Genomic DNA, 10,794 nt, shown 5'->3' on the forward strand with positions numbered 1-10,794 from the left:
AACACACTCAGGAGGCAGGGAAAAAGTTCAAAGGTTTATTTATAATATGGAACAAAGCAGATCAGGATGTCATCAGGTCCAGGGCTGGTCACGGCTGGGTTGCTGACCTGGAGCTGAGCAGAGCAGCAGAGGGGATTAATCCTAGGAGGATTCTGAGGCTGGCGGCAGATTGAGGGCTTGGAGGAGGCTTGGCTTGGCTGGGGCTAGTTGATCTTCAGGTCTAGGGTTCAGAGGCAGACGGCAGGCTGAGGGCTGAGGTTTGAGCTGAGCAGGCAGAAGGAGGGAACCAGGAGGGTTCAGACGCAGACGGCAGGCTGAGGGCTGAGGTTTGAGCTGAGCAGGCAGAAGGAGGGAACCAGGAGGGTTCAGAGGGAGACGGCAGGCTGAGGGCTGGTTCTCCAGGGTTCTGCTGAGATCAGGCAGACTGATCTTCAACAGAGAAACTCTTCTGGAGGTTTTTGGTTGCAGGCAGGTTAGACCTGAGAAGCAGAGAAAACAAAAGGTTCAGGTTCCGGTTTAGCTGTCTTGAAGACTAGACAGGCAGGTTGGCTCAGGGTTTGCTGTACCGTGACTGACTAACACTCTGGCACCGGAGTGTTGTCCTCAGCCCACTTAAGTACTGGTCTCCTGATGAGCAGATGAAGAATAGCTGGTGAAGTCAGCTCCAGCCTCAGGAGATCCAGTACGCCCTCTGGCGGAGAAAGGTAGACAGAAAACCCCCAGATCCCAACAATAACAGAAAAGTGCCCAGGAAGGGATCTCGGCGCCCTCTGGTGGGCAAGCCTCAGGATCCCAACAATCCCCAAAAGATATAGCTCCTGTAATGCTATCTTTATCAGCTTGCAGTTAAAATAATAATAAATAATACAAAAAAAATGGTGAAGTTTTAGATCCTGGGCCTGATATTGAATTGCCATAAGCACCATTAACTAATTAAGTCTTAAAATGTTTTAATTTATTTTAAATTGCATTTTGTTGTTGCTACTTTACTATTCCCAAATGTTGAAGTTTCAACTTGTTGTCCCTTTAATATTCTGCTAATTAAAACTGACCAACCGATTTTTTTTTTAGAAAAAAACCAATCCACTCTATAACATAGTAAAACATCTCTAAATCCTCTTTTGTATTCCTTTATTTAAGGTTAGCTCACCCCCTAATGATATGGACAATATTTAGTAGACCGTTTCAACCTGCCGATAAAGTTATTCCTATGATTAAAATCTATGTTGTTGCCATCACTACTGTTTAAAAAAATAAAAATAAAATAAAAAATCCCCAACTACTGCCGTGTTGTTTAGAAAGGTATTAGATCTACCTGTTGATCCCTGTAAACCAAATATATTATTCATGGATCTGTATTAATCAACCTGTTTTAAATAAGTTGCTCATAATTTTTCATTGTGAATAAGAAGTCTGGTGCGTCAGTTCACTTATCTTTTTTCATCAGTTTTGTCCGATGATCCCATGACCTTCCATCACCCCATCACTGCCAGTGGCCTGTTCCCATCTGAAGCAGTGGGCATCCAGTCATTTCCTTAATGTCTGCATCTCAGCAGCTGCACACCATCAGTCCTTCTGAAGTTTAGGTGTAAAATTAGTCTCCGTGTCCCCTGTAGTGTGATCCTTCCTGTGACTCAAGAAAAGTGTCCAATGTCTTTCCAAAAAAAAATCCATTGTACATTTTGAAACATTTCCATCCATAGTGTAGTCAGCGCTATTCAAACTAAATTAACATGTGTGCCACATCTTTTTTTGTTATTTTTTCTAAAGACTAAGATGTTAGTAAAAGGACAAACATACAGACACAAACAACAACAGACATGTAGGACAACAACAACAAAAAACTCCCGTGGTGTTGATTTCTCCAGAAAGTTGTAGGTTCATCATGTCATTCATTTAATGCCTCTGCCAGCATGACTGGTCTTAATGGGTGCACAATTCCATCCCAACAAAAGTCCTTAAGCTTCAAACCACCATATCCATCTGCACCTCATAGGTTATATTAGAACCACAGAGAAATTAAAACAAACTCAGAGCTCACAAGAATGGCCTTCAGCCAGGAACAAAGCATGTAGCTCACAATCTCTAAACACTGTATCTGGCATGCTGCATTCTAACACCATCTCTCTGATATCCTAATCAATGATTCGGATCCAGTCCAGTTATTAACCAAGTCAGTCCAGTCAGTCAGAACCTATTCAATTCCTCTTATCAAAAGGTTTCAACCATCTGAACCCCTCTCTCTCTCTTGCTACTCTCAGCCAAGTTCTTCATTTCATTTGCCAGGGCTTCTGCACCTGCTGGGAAAATAAGGGTTAATGCACATCTTAAATAAAACACAATGAAGGATGAGACTTTGCCAGCATGTCCTGGAAGAAAAATGTTAACGTTTAAGGATTGTTACAAAAAACAAAAACATATTTAAGCAAAACAACCTCCTGATTCCCCTTAACTGGGCCTCCAATTATCATGCCTGCTCACTGACAGCCTCACTGTCACTATCTACCAGCAGGGCAAAAGTAAATGACCCCTCAGGTTTGTTACCAAGAAAAAACAATCAAACAGTTAATCAATAGTTAATCATTTCATTCACAAAAATCAGTAGAGTAAGTAGAATTTGATAAGTCATGCCCAGATGAATAGTGAAAAGATAAGTGTAAGTAATTATTAGATATGCAAATTAAGCAGTTTGTGCCTTGGCAGTTTCCAAACGGCATTATATACACAGATAGAAATAAAAATGGATAAAAAAGGAGGCTGAAAAACCAGGTCACATCAGAATTGTTTTAAATACTCCAGCTTTTTTTTTATTTTTTATAAAAGATTGACCCAGCTAATCTGCTGAGCTCCTGAGGGTATCTTGGCCATATGCTAAGAATTGGTATTGCTTTGTCCAGTTCCAGCTCGAAGTGTGATTCATCCTGTTTCTAATCAATCTCTAATGCAATCCTAATGAGAGAGAAAAATAAAATAAAACTACTTTTATATTAAAATCATGTAATGTCCCTGTCTTGGATTTTAGTTTCCCAAAATGTAAAAGCACCCATTCTGCTTCTCTCAGGATTTTTTCTCAGCTGCACTCCACAACCAAAAATTACCTCACGCCTTACAACAGCACCCTGCTCCGTTCTTGTCAGAGCCTCTCATAGGTGGAGAGCTCCTTCTAAATCCTGTAAAAATGCTAATCATATTAATGTCACATCAAAAACTATTCTAGATCATTTCAAAATGCACCATACACATTCTACCTCACATGCATTCCACATATAGGACAAACAGACAGACATTGGCCCCATAAAGTTTGTTTAATCCATTAGTAACAATTTTTTGATCAATCTTCATAGAGGAATTTTCCCAATTTCAAGAAAAAATCATAATTTCTTCACCAGTCCGGTCTTAAGACCTCTGCACCAGTGCTTTTCAGCCTAATTTTAGGATCCTTGTTAAACTACATGTGCACATTTATAGAAGTCCAAGATTTATTTGCTCACGTTAGACATCAAAATAAGTTTTCACACCCAATGTTTTCCATTTCTTTGCCATAAACCAGAACTATTTAAATATATCAATCAATATATTTCTTATATTTTCAGCTTCAGGTTTACGTCCAAAAATCACAGAAACATCGACAGCATTTGCATAACGACAGCAACGAAACATAACCAAAACCATACACTTTCTGATAGAAATTGTCTAGACCAGATCATATTTCTTGATAATCTGTTTATACTGACAAACATTTCATACCCCAGACAGACATTGAATAAGCAGAATACAACAGACAGTTAGACAAACACAGAATATAAAGACAGACACATGCCGGCTTCTAACATAGGGCCGGATCTATCAAAGGTTTGCGTGTATAAAAACGTGAGCTATTTCACTGCGCACGCTAAAAAATTTACAAACTGATCTATCTACACCGTGCTAAAAGGATTTGGTCTTCAAAACGTGCTAAATAGCGCTCTTTTCCATTTAGTACTTTTTCTGCAATGAATATGCAATATGGGGCGTATACACGCAAAAGTGCGTCTTGTGGGAGAAGAACATGTAAATATATTAATTTAGCACTCGCAAAGTGATTTATCAAACCTGAAAGCAATTTTGCTAACGGTATCTGACTCTATATTTAAACTGTTTCAAAAGAAGGTGCAAATGGTCTGTATGCGTAATTCCGCACACATGGCAGCGGTTATTGTCGCCAGAAGCAGACTTTTAAATGAGGCAAGGAGACGCAGAGAACGCATTTTTTCACTCCGTGAGAATATTTTTGGAATGAACGAGGAAACGATGATCAAAACATATCTTTTATCCAGCATTGCCATTTTGGAGCTGTTGGGGGAACTCCGAATGGATTTGGAGCCAGCCACAAGGAGGACCCACGCAATACCAGATATCACAAAACTCCTTGCAACATTGCACTTTTTTGCATCTGGGTCATTCCAGCGTACGGTTGCAGCGAGAGCTGGGATCTCGCAATCTCGTTTTTCAGAAGTACTGTCCAACGTTCTAAATGCCATGTCGCCCTGACGCCCTACCGGAGAACCCCGACCTCCCCCCTGCGCCTGTGGAGCAACATGCCAATGCTGCGGGGATGCGTACGCGCAGTAATCTCATCCACAGTCACTTCTTGTGAGCCATTTGGTATGTGCATTTTTCTACAGGCCAATACAAAACACCAGTTTTTTTTTTGTTTTTTTTACTGCAGTGAAGTAGAAACTCAGCCACATACCACCTTAGGGAATAAAGGTTTCCAAAGTTTTTATATATATATATATATATATATATATATATATATATATATATATATATATATATATATATATATATATATCCCCAGTTTATGTAATAACTTCTATGTAACACCGACGACTCCGGCACAGGTGACTGGGGTTCGATTCCCGGCATGGACATCCAGGTGGACCCTTAGGCAAGGTCCTTTGTGCTTAGTAGCCTACCTCAGGCATGAGTGATACCGCAAATACAAGAGCCATACCGGCTCTGACGTCGCCCGGGTTAACAAGGTCCGCGTCAGTTGCTAGGGAACCAGGGCAACTTGATGACATTATTGGCTACTGGAACAAGACATAGATGGACTAGAGCAGAAAACTTGGTACTGATGAAATGCTACTATACAAGCGTCCCCAGTGAGAGAGGTTACATGCAGAGACTATGGGAATTATGGCAGCTCCAACAACCATCATCCACACTGACAAAGAAACAACTACTAACTCAGTGTTCTAACATCCGCAAACGGCAGCTCCTATCACAACTAGAAATTGATGAGGTACAACTGACATGCTGCAGTAAGGAGGAGTCAGGACAACAGGTCAGTAGGGAAATACCATCATCCCAACACACAGAGATTGGGGCCCCAACAACAACAAACCCACTAAACGTAAGGGCGGCTGACCTACGACGGCTGATCATGACCAAACTGGATCCCCTAGTACAACGTCCAAGACTGCCAAGGCTAAGTGACAGAGTACCCTCTGAAAGTCTTCTAGAAGATGTAAATGCAGCACTACATACTATCCCTACTAAAGACATAACTGAGACCAACGAGCTGACCTACGCCACAGCTACAGTGATCCTAGAGATGCTTGGCTATAAGATAAACACCACAGGCCACAAAGCAGAGCCCCCATGGAGGAGAAGGCTGGAAGCCAAGATCAAGGCAACACGAAGAGAGGTTAGTCAGCTCTCAGACCTGCAGAAAGGTGTAGGGAAGAGGTAGACACGAGAAGCTTGAGAAATACCAAGGGCTGAAAGAGGAGCTAGAAAAGATGTGGAAAGTAAGAGCAGCAGTGGTGCCAGTGGTAATTGGAGCACTGGGGGCTGTGACCCCCAAACTGGGAGAGTGGCTACAGCAGATCCCAGGTAAAACATCAGAAGTCTCTGTCCAGAAGAGCGCAGTCCTAGGAACAGCTAAGATACTGCGCAGAACCCTCAAACTCCCAGGCCTCTGGTAGAGGACCCGAGCTTGAGGATGACACATACCACCCCACGAGGGGTGAGAAAACAGTATTTTTTATATATATATATATATATATATATATATATATATATATATATATATATATATATATATATATATTATTATTATTATTATTATTTTTTTGGAGGGGGTGGGGGTGTCACTGTAAGATTTTAATTTCTTAATGCACTAGTTTGTACAAACTACAAACTACTTTACCACAAACCACAAAACGCGCAAAATCATCATTTAAATAGGGTGTCTCAAACAGTTTTGCACCTGCCATCAGTTACGCACAAATATTCACACTCCGTGTGAATATTTTTGGAATGAACGAGGAAACGATCATCAAAACATATAGTTTATCCAGCATTGCCATTTTGGAGCTTTTGGGGGAACTCCGAATGGATTTTGAGCCAGCCACAAGGAGGACCCACGCAATACCCCGGATATCACAAAACTACTTGCAACATTGCACTTTTTTGCATCTGGGATCTCCCAATCTCGTTTTTCAGAAGTGCGCGCAGTCATCTTATCCTTAGTCACTTCTTGTGAGCCATTTGGTATGTGCATTTTTCTACAGGCCAATACAAAACACCTGTTTTTTTGTTTTTTTTTTACTGCAGTGAAGTAGAAATTCAGCCACATACCACCTTAGGGAATAAAGGTTGCCAAAGTTTATATATATATATATCCATCCATCCATCCATTTTCTTTACACGCTTGTCTCAAGTGGGGTCGTGAGGGGTGCTGGTGCCTATCTCCAGCAGTCAATGGGCGAGAGGCGGGGTAAACCCTGGACAGGTCGCCAGTCCATCGCAGGGCTATATATATATATATAAATATATATATATATATATATTATTTTTTTTGGGGGGTGGGGGTGTCACTGTAAGATTAAAATTTCTTAATGCACTAGTTTGCACAAACTACAAACTACTTTGCCGCAAACCACAAAACGCGCAAAACCATCATTTAAATAGGGCGTCTCCAACAGTTTTGCACCTGCCACCAGTTACGCAATCGCTCTTGTTAAATCACCCACAAACCATGGTTCAGCCCCTCGCGCAAAATTCCGGTTTGCGAGCGCAAATTACTGCACACAAAATTGGATCTTGATAAATCCGGCCCATAGTGTTGTTTAGAATAATATAGTTCTGTTTCTGTATTTAAACAGATACAGAACGCAATGGCATTTGAAATCTTCCAGGGTGAGTGTGTCAGCGCACAGTCAGCAGGCTCATAGTGCGAGGAGACAGGAAGAAATGGTAAGGGGCTTTTTGCCTCGGTGCAGAGAGAAAAAGAAAAAGGAAAAGAAGATGTGTTTTGAAGCTTTTAAACGTCGCCTTAAAAAATTTAAATTTGTCTTATGTCCCCAGTTTATGTAATAACTTCTTCTTTTGCAATTAACAACTTATCAACCAAATATGTTTAAACATTGGGCACAATTAACCCTTTTTAGTTAGAAAATGGGATGCAGTAGCAATTATAAGTGAAAGCAGACATCCTTTGCAGATATAGAGTGATCACTTTTCTCTCCCCGCTTTGTTACTAACTCCGTCTCCGGATGCTCTTTGTCATCTCACCTGCAACACTTGCCTTTTTCTAATAGCTATGTGGGACCTTTAATGACCAGAAAACTTCAATGAACGGAACCAGACCTCCTCCTGACTTTTCTGACTCCCTTTTCTGACTACGAACGTCCTGTCCAAGCTTGCACAATTAACAACTAAAATTTTAAGGCACAAAATATTTTAATATATAGTATATACACCACCTTCCATCAAATCACCAAACCAGGCCCACATTCCAAAGTGACAGCCGTAACTCCCGCTCCCATAGATAAAATAGATAAGTCCCGCCTCCATGAATATAAAATTAATATAAAAAATTTATAATAAGCAAAATTAAAAAGTATGTAATAAAAATGTATGAAAAAAATATAAAAGAAATAAAAAAATAAATAAATAAAAACAAATTATAAAAAAATGTATAAAAATGTATAAAAATTAACAATGTTATTTTAATAACGGTTATGTTGATTTAATTATTTTTGAAATTATTTGTATTTATTTCTTATATAATCAATGTTAGTACTCCATTCCAACTGCTGAAAAACCTCTCTGTCAAAGTTGCTCTCTGTGGACAGCAGAGAAAAGCAGAAAATCTTTCCTCAGGCAGCAGAATGCTACAAAACGTTTGCAATCCATAGACTGTCATCCATCAAGTTTGTACGGTAAATATTTCCATCAATGACAACACTGAGCACGCCGGCTTGTGACCTTATCGAATCCTCAACTGCGCATGCCGGACCCTTAAGTTGTATGAAAGGATAAAATTACACGTTTGATTTTAAATAAACAAATAGAAGTCTACATAGAATGCTGTTTTTTTCCGTTGCATCCTCAAAAGCTTGATTGAATGATTTATCTGACTGTTTTGTTGACATTCCCTTTAGCACAGCTCCATCTAGTGGATGCATAACACAACCCCAGTTAGGTTTGATTGCAGCTTCTTTTCTATGGGCCTTATAACCCGGTGCACCCTATTTATAAAAACAGCCTTTATAAAGTTATTTTATTGAGCGTGCACCAAATAATCCAATGTGCCTTATAGTGCAAACAATATGGTATATATTGTCCATATTTATATATTGTCTATAAAAAAAACTGTTTTCTCACTCCTCGTGGGGTGGTATGTGTCATCCTCAAGCTCGGGTCCTCTACCAGAGGCCTGGGAGTTTGAGGGTTCTGAGCAGTATCTTAGCTGTTCCTAGGACTGCGCTCTTCTGGACAGAGACCTCTGATGTTTTACCTGGGATCTGCTGTAGCCACTCTCCCAGTTTGGGGGTCACAGCCCCCAGTGCTCCAATTACCACTGGCACCACTGCTGCTCTTACTTCCCACATCTTTTCCTTCAGCCCTTGGTATTTCTCAAGCTTCTAATGTTCTTTGTTCTTGATGTTGCCGTCGCTTGGAACTTGCCACATCTATCACTACTGCATTCTTCTGCTGTTTGTCGATCAACACGATGTCTGGTTGGTTAGCCATCACCTGTTTGTCAGTCTGGATCTTGAAGTCCCATAGGATCTTAGCTCGGTCATTCTCAACTACCTTAGGAGGTGTCTTTCATTTTTGACCTTGGGACTTACAGCCCATACTCATGGCAGATGTTCCTGTACACTATGACAGCTACCTGGTTGTGGCGTTCCATGTATGCACTTCCTGCCTGCATTTTACACCCTGCTGTTATGTGCTGTATTGTTTCAGAGGCATCTTTGCACAGTCTGCAGCGGGGGTCCTGCCTGGTGTGGTAGACCCTGGCCTCTATTGATCTTTTACTGAGTGCCTGTTCTTGTGCTGCCATGATTAGTGCCTCTGTGCTGTCCTTCAGTCCAGCCTTTTCCCGCCACTGGTAGGATTTTTTGATATCAGCCACTTCTTCTATTTGTCTGTGGTATACGCCGTCCAGCGGCTTGTCCCTCCATGATGGTCTTCCTTCCTCTTTCTTGTCCTCACTTTCGGTTTTCTCCTGCCTGAGGTATTCACCAAGCCATTTGTCTTTGGGGGCCATCTTTCTGATATACTCCTGTGTCGTAGTTGTTTCATCCTGGACAGTGGTCTTGACACTCGCTAGCCCTCGGCCTCCCTCGCTACGCTTGGTATACAGTCTCAGAGTGCTGGATTTGGGGTGGAACCCTCCATGCATTGTGAGGAGCTTTCTCGTCTTGATGTCAGTAGCCTCTATCTCCTCCTTTGGCCAGTTTATTATACCAGCGGGGTATCTGATGACTGGTAGGGCATATGTGTTGATGGCTTGGATCTTGTTTTTCCCATTCAGCTGACTTTTCAGGACCTGCCTTACTCTTTGTAGGTATTTAGCTGTGGCAGTCTTTCTTGCCATCTCCTCGTGGTTTCCGTTAGCCTGTGGCACCCCAAGGTATTTGTAGCTGTCCTGCACATCTGTAATGTGGCCTTCTGGTAGTTCAACCCCCTCGGTTCTGATCATCTTCCCTCTCTTTGAGACCATGCGACCGCACTTGTTCAGTCCGAATGACATCCCAATGCCGTTGCTGTAGATCCTGGTAGTGTGGATCAGTGAGTCGATGTCTCGCTCACTCCTGGCATACAGCTTGATGTCATCCATGTAGAGGAGGTGACTGATGATTGTTTCCGCTTCGGAATTGGTATCCGTAGCCAGTCTTTGTGATGATCTGGCTGAGGGGGTTCCGGCCTATGCAGAACAGCAGCGGGGATAGTGCATCACCCTGGTATATGCCGCACTTAATGGTGACTTGTGCTATTGGCTTTGCATTGGCTTCCAGACTTGTTTTCCACAGCTTCATTGAGTTCTTGATGAAGGCTATTAGAGTCCTGTTGATCTTGTATATTTCCAAGCATTCCAGTATCCATGTATGTGGCATTCAGTCATAGGCTTTCTTATAGTCAATCCAGGCAGTGCACAGATTTGTCTGTCTGGTCTTACAGTCTCGACTGATTGTTCTATCCACTAGTAGCTGGTGCTTGGCTCCTCTGGTGTTACTGCCTATTCCCTTCTGGGAAGGGTGCCGCTATGATGCCTGACAGGAGCTTCCATGTTGTACATAGGCAAGTTATTGGTCGGTAGTTGGATGGGGTTGTTCCCTTCTGGGGATCCTTCATGATCAGGATTTTCCGCCCTTGGTTCATTTGTGCTGCGAGGCGTGCATGAAGTGCGGTTAGTTTTTTCAGCCAGTAGGTGTGGATCATGTCAGGGCCTGGTGCTGTCCAGCTCTTCATACCTGCCGCTCTTTCTTGGACATCTGCCGTTGTAACGGT

The sequence above is a fragment of the Cyprinodon tularosa genome, unplaced genomic scaffold, assembly GCF_016077235.1.
Source record: "Cyprinodon tularosa strain WSP-4 unplaced genomic scaffold, ASM1607723v1 ctg1047, whole genome shotgun sequence".
Taxonomy (NCBI): Eukaryota; Metazoa; Chordata; class Actinopteri; order Cyprinodontiformes; family Cyprinodontidae; genus Cyprinodon; species Cyprinodon tularosa.